General features: G+C 36.1%; 1 long non-coding RNA gene across 1 annotated transcript; it reads left to right on the plus strand.

The window, feature by feature from the left end:
- The first annotated feature begins 764 nt into the window (after nt 1-764).
- LOC120356426 lies at nt 765-6,494 on the plus strand. Its single transcript, XR_005574026.1, has 4 exons — nt 765-879; nt 979-1,056; nt 3,130-3,245; nt 5,276-6,494. It is a non-coding gene; the product is annotated as an uncharacterized LOC120356426 (long non-coding RNA).
- Nucleotides 6,495-6,877: the final 383 nt, after the last annotated feature.

Genomic DNA, 6,877 nt, shown 5'->3' on the forward strand with positions numbered 1-6,877 from the left:
ATACAAGAAATCTCTTTCATGAACGACCCCAAATTTGAATTCAAAATATATTGTTGAGAATCAACAATGTTTTTAATACAAATTCTTTCTCTCACACATAAACATAACCTAAAAATAACCGCCAAAAACATTCTCATAAATTTTACTACAACTTGCAGACTGTTACTGCATATGCCCCCCTATTTCTCATCACTACAATAAAATTTTCCTTCTTACAAACATAAAAATAGCATGAATATAGCATCCAAATTCCACTTTTTCTCTCCACTACATTAATACAACATTTTCAAATCTACCACTCGGCAGTGATACCAACTGACTTCATCACAACTTCAACATCTGACTTCTCATTTAATAGATTTCTTTCAAAATATATTCAGGTAACATTATTGGGCTCATACATTATCTATAGTTTTCAGGTCTTGCTCATTTTAATGACATTTTCTAGATACAGGTACAATTTTTGCTATGCTATCTATATTCTTTGGTCTTTGGTTCTACAACTTGAGGTAACTAGATTTGCTTGAAGGCTTTGGTAACTACATATAATAATAATAATAATAATAATAATAATAATAATAATAATAATAATAATAATAATAATAATAATAATATAATAATAATAATAATAATATAATAATAATAATAGTAAATATAGAACATCTAAATAAATATATATGAACATTAATTGATACAATAAATGACAGAAATAACTTGGGAACAATTTCACTTTATATTGACATATGTTTAACAGGCTACATGCTTTTGATTTGGTTGGCATTGGTGATCTACTGAATATCTTTTCTGCTTTTATTATGTCACACTTTATCATTGTTTGGTTCCAGTTAACCTAATTTTTGCAATTTTTCACATTTTATGGTAATTATCTTACTTTATTTCAATTATTCTACCTTGTGGCTTTTTTTAATCAATAAATAGGAAACAAACAATTCAAAACTATTCTCTGAATTGTTACAGGTTTCTATCAGCATGGGCAGTTTGAATGCAAATTTGGTGACAGGAGGCAAAGATCCAATATCACATTTATTTAGATAGGTCAGTATTTGGCTGATAATATTGTTTTTATTTGTGTTCTTATCATATTCTTTGAATTTTATGATATTGCTTGCAGAATTCTTGTAGTTATCTGGTTTCTTCTTTTGTTAGTTGCTGCTTGTAGATAATTAATGCGGGTGGATAGGTTATCTGCTATCCGTTTGCTATTGATAGATGAGGCTGTCACATTGATAATTTTTCCTTCATAAATTCAAAGCTCCGGTATCTTGTATACTTTTTCAAACACGTCATTTGTCCGGTTTCTTTCAACTCATTCAATATTTCCTTTTCATATTTGCATTGTGGTTTTAATTAATTTTCCCCTCATTTCCAGTTAGTATTTCCCACTCAGTTTTATTATAATCATCGTAATCATAACAATAAAAATGTTTGTAATATCAATTTTCCAATTATCAATAGTAAATTCTTTCAATAATAGCATTACAATCTTTTTCATCGCATCCACATCACAGCCTTTTATTAATATCACAGCTATGGTAATCCACATAATACAATAAATCAAAACACTTATCATCTCTTTAATAATATAACTTATCATCATATAATAGTCAGGTACTTTCACTTTCTTTATTCCTTATTTCTTTCAATCTTCTCAAATATTTTCCATCCTTCAATAATTTCCCATAGTAATCTTGTCCACTTAATAATTTTGTGCAATAGTTTCCATCACATTCCAAGTCATGATCTTTAATTAGTCCTCCATTGTTTCTAGGCCTAGTCCAATTATTTATCCAATTTTCATGGTCACAATGATGAGTAGCTTCTTTAAATTTCATGATGCAGATGAATGCCGTCGGTCCCCGCATGCATTCCATCCTTCCTGTCATGGTGGTGGTAGGCTGCTCCCTGGTGGCTGTCGTCCAGTGTCTGGGCATCTCACCGTTGTGGCTTGAAACGTGTGTGGGGACGGTATTGGCATGCACGGTTCTTCCCTCGCCGTTTTCTTCTCAGGGCCTTGCGGTGGATGCTCCTTTTCTCCCAGATGCCATCCTGGTCCTCCATCTTCTGTCCTTGGTCTGCTGTGGTGGGGTCGAATATTCACACATAGGTGTAGCATGTGGGTGTGGTACATCAGATATAAATGCTCTATACCTAATATCTCTTCAACCACATCCTGGTACTCTTTGGCGTCTTGTTGTCTTTCCTGGTGGCCGTTTGCATCTTCATTTGGTGGAGGTATAGGTATGCTGTTGATGTGTGGAGTAGTAATCAAATCTGTATTAATGTGGTGGACTGCCTTTGGAGTTGTAGAAATCGCCAGTGATGTATTTTCAGGTGGAAATAGAAGGCACAATATAGATTGCTGTTTATGGGGGGGTTTAAGTGCATGGTAAACTTCAGTGTTTGATGGTGGGTTGCTATGGTAGTTGGTCTGTTCTTTTTGTTGATTAAATCCTATTGCATGTTCTACTGTGTGAATATCTCTTATTTGAATGGGTGGTGGATGGTGGTTTTTATTTTGTGTGCTATGTTGGTGGAGTGATGTGTTATAGTTTCTATTATAATTATTATTGGTATATCTGGTATTTGTATTCAAACGTTCACGGCCATCATAATAATTTCTTCGATTTGCCGTTTGTGAATGATGGTTTGCTGAACGATTCTGGAAATTCTCCTTATTTTTATTATCTGATTATGGTTGACGGGACGCTTAAAACGAGGTGTTCTTCTGGGGCAATCATATGGCAGTGATTCATAGAATTGGTTGGCATATTGATTAGTGTTGGAATTATATTGATTCTGGGTGTATGATTTGTGTGAATGGTGTTCTGATACTGCCATCACAGATTCCATACCGTGTAGGTGCTTGATCAGATGTTCACAGCTAAATATAGGTTGTGTAGCCAATGCTGTTCTAACTCGGAGAGGTAGTTTTCTCAAGATAATATTTGCCAGGTCAGAATCGTTCAGGGGTTCTTCTAGTTGAGAATTCTTAAGCTGAAGTGTGATAACAAAATTGATATATGTGTTGTCTGTCCTAGAATCAAATTCACAAGATATAATATTGGCTAGTGTATCCAATTGTCTATTTTTATTCCAATATTGTTCCAGGAAAGCTACAATGAATTCGTCCAATGTCCTGAATTTGTGATGATGGATCTGGAAGAACATCAGAGGTTCACCACTCCAACAAACTAGTCGATTGGAGTCACCACTTATTCCAAGAGGTGGGTGTTAGTGATTGTACCAATTTTATTCGGTCAATAAACGGTTTAGGTTGTAGATGGCAATCAGTATCAAATCTACCCAGTCCATTCAGTATGCCAGTGGAATTAATTCTATCATTTGACTGGATTATTTGAGTTCTTTGAGGGTGTTGCTGGACCTGGTTTTCCAATTTTATTATTTTATCCCGAGTTATTTGCCACTGATTATTATTTGAAGTTTTATTGATTTCTATTTCCTGATTTATCTTTACTACAGTTGATTGTTGCTCTTGGACAGCTGCTTCTGAAGATTTGCAGGACTCTATACATTCTGATTAATATGACTCTTTAATTGATTTATTTGCATGCACATACTGGTTTGTTTACTATGGATAGATGCAATAGTATTAGTGTTTTTATCTATGGTAGAAGTCATACTCTGGTTAGTAATTGCAACTTGTTCCTGGATTTCTTTTTGGCAATCAGCTTTAATTTTTATTCTTATTTCCTGAATTTGTGTGTTGTTTTGTACTGATAAGCCATCTATTCGTTCATTTAATTTACATGTAACTGTGTCTATCCATGCTACTAAGCCTTTTGTAATTTTTGCCTGATCTTCCATTTTCAGATCTACAATTACCTTCAATTCCTCCTTATAGCTTTCTACCTTGTTGTTAATAGCATCACATTTACGCTCTACTGCTTGCATTTTGTCCATTGTTTCCTTCATACCCTGTTCTACTGCTTTTTCAGCTGAAGCTTTAATTTATGTATTTTCTGCTTTAATTTCCTGCATCAAATCAATCATTGCATTTTGTTACATAATTGTAAACATACTGCTAGTTTGGTCCATTATTACCTTTGTTAATGGGTCTAGTTCAGTGTTTGATAACATGCTCTGTTTCTCCTGATGTGATTCTGACTCCTGAAGCGCTGGATCTGCAGGCTCCTCTTTGCCCCCTTGATGTTGACATTTGCTACCCCAGTATTCAGTGGTGCATCGGTAGCTTTGATCTGAGTGGACGACAGATGCTGTAAACCTTGAGGATAAAAAACTATTGAACTGACACTTCCGGGTTCCCTCTCCCATGGCATATTGATGTCGCTCATTGTGGGATTCTATGTGCTGGGAGTCAACAAAGTGGGATCTGGACCACCACCTTTTATATATGAAACCTCAGAATTAGCTGGAGTGTGGTTCATGTTAATATTGTGTGAGAATTGAAATTTGAAAAAGTGAGAGAGTTTAAGCAACAAGGCCTTTAGAGTGGTCCACAAGATAGAATTTACAAGTGTGAATACAGTGTTAACAGTGGTAAAAGAATTTCAAACCATGGATTACTCTCATATGAACAGGTATTCACCAATTTGAAGCTTATTTTGTCTTATGCCCTATCTAGATCTGTCAATTTGCTCTGTATGTCTGTATTTATAACTATACAACCTTCTTCTACAAATAATATCATACTAAAGCCCCGTTCTCACGACCCGTGACTTGCCAAGTCACAGACGGCCTTGATCTGCCGCTCGTCGAGTAACGCGTCGTGAGAACACTGCATCAGTGCTTTTTGACCTAGCTCGAGGTGGCTCGACCGAGCCACACGCCGTCACGAGCCGTTCCTGACTTTTGTCGGTAAACTCATGAAACATCAAAGGCGCGAGCTCGAGCAGACGCGAGCCTTGCATTGGCTTGTGTACCCGTTCTCATGGCCTGCCATTCACCGAGCCGAGCGCATGTCGAACGCATGTCCTTTTGTACTGTGTTGTTGTTGAGTTCGGTTGGTGGTTTTTAACTAGTTAAAAATGGAGTGGACTAATGAAATAGTGATAGAGTTTTTGGATTTATACGAGCAGGAACCGATCATATGGAATCCCGCCAATGAAGAACATAAAGATAGGAACAAAGTGTATGATGCTTGGAAACGGATTCAATCAAATTGCTTGATAGAATGCTCATTAAAGGAACTGAAAAAGAAAAAAGAAAACCTAATGGTGACCTATTTCAATTCAATTGAAATAGATTGAACTTTAACAATTCTTTTCTTCAACAGTTCTAAACAACAACTAGACACTGACCCAGAGACCACGGTGCTCGCATATGTCCGAATGGGCTTGAGGTACGACGTGCCGCCCCGAGTCCCACCGAGCCACCCCGCGCCGTGAGAACTGTTGGCTCGCAATTCCAGAGACTTCTCATCAATCTGTGGCAGATTCAAGGACGTCTGTGACTTGGCAAGTCACGCGTCATGAGAACGAGGCTTAAAAGAGATCAAATGTCAACTTCCGGCTAGCTTATTGCTGATTGGAGCCTATATAATTATTAAACTGGCTTATATTCAACTTGTTAATGAATTGATAAAATTCAGCAATTAAGGCCCATAAAATATTCTAGAATCTAGTTTCAAAAATAATAAAATTATTTAAATAATTATTCTCCTTAGCATAAAGCTATTACTTCCCAAAATAGTTTTTTACTTTACTTGTGGTCACAAACAAGATCTCACTGCCTATCATCCATTCATGACAAATCCCAATCTGTATTGACTTGTCTATAACTATCAGCGATATACAGCACTGATTTATACTCAATAATGTGATTTTATGAGCTCCGTTCTCATCACCAGCCCCACTGTTGGATGCACCATGTTTATGGTGCATCCATGGCCATCCATGTTATGCGACATGTTTATGTAACATTATTTTCTCTATAACGTGTGCCCTGCTTGGCCGCAGTCGGTAGAGCAAAGATTTGGATAATGTATGATACTTTTTGTGATTCCTGGGAGAATAATAGTATCAATTTCTTACCAGCTCTCCCAGGAACTCAAACAGTTCTCTGCTTTCGTTGGCTGCAAACGTCGGCCGCTTTAACAGTTCACAGTTCTTGTGACTGATTTGGTGTACTCCGCAAATATAGATGCAGTAGAGATAGATAGATATGAGGGCTCTGATTATTGTACTAGACAATGCGGTACTGGATCTTGTGCTATATAAATTGGTGGCTGTTCCCGGTGACCTCTGGCAAGCAAGTGGGCTTAGAGCTACCCCTATTCTTTGCACGACCATACTTCCATATTTTCGAATTTGCATATCATTCAAATATTTACTCTGATTGGAGCTGTTCCTAGCCTCACTACTACGCAGTAAAATGATTCAATATAGTTCATGCCAATCTGATAGATTATCACATAAAAAGAAAATATTATAATTTTGATTATTCATTTTTTATCTGTTACATAAACTGGGTATTGTATAGTTTAAAACGTTTTTTCTTTTACATTGACATGCCATGCTTGTTACTAACCCTCTGATCACATTTTAAGCGAATGCTATTTGTATGAAACTAAATTTGCCACAGGTGTCTGGCTAATTCTCAATTTATATGGCTTGACCAATTATTTAGGTTACTGACCAGTAAGTACCAAAGAACCTAACCTCAAAAATGTATTATTTTATATTATTAAAAGAATAGCAATAATATTTCCCTTTCCATTTGGCTGTTCAAAACTGTAGCCTGGATACCCGTTATTATCTAATCTCGAGTTTGTTGACATTGTATCTAGCGATAGCAATACAGCTGTTTGCTTGAGACCTTTAATTCTTCCCATTTAGTGATTTTGATAACTTATTCAAAAAATCTCTTAGAAGGTTAA

This window comes from Nilaparvata lugens, unplaced genomic scaffold (genome assembly GCF_014356525.2).
Source record: "Nilaparvata lugens isolate BPH unplaced genomic scaffold, ASM1435652v1 scaffold6743, whole genome shotgun sequence".
Lineage (NCBI taxonomy): Eukaryota > Metazoa > Arthropoda > Insecta > Hemiptera > Delphacidae > Nilaparvata > Nilaparvata lugens.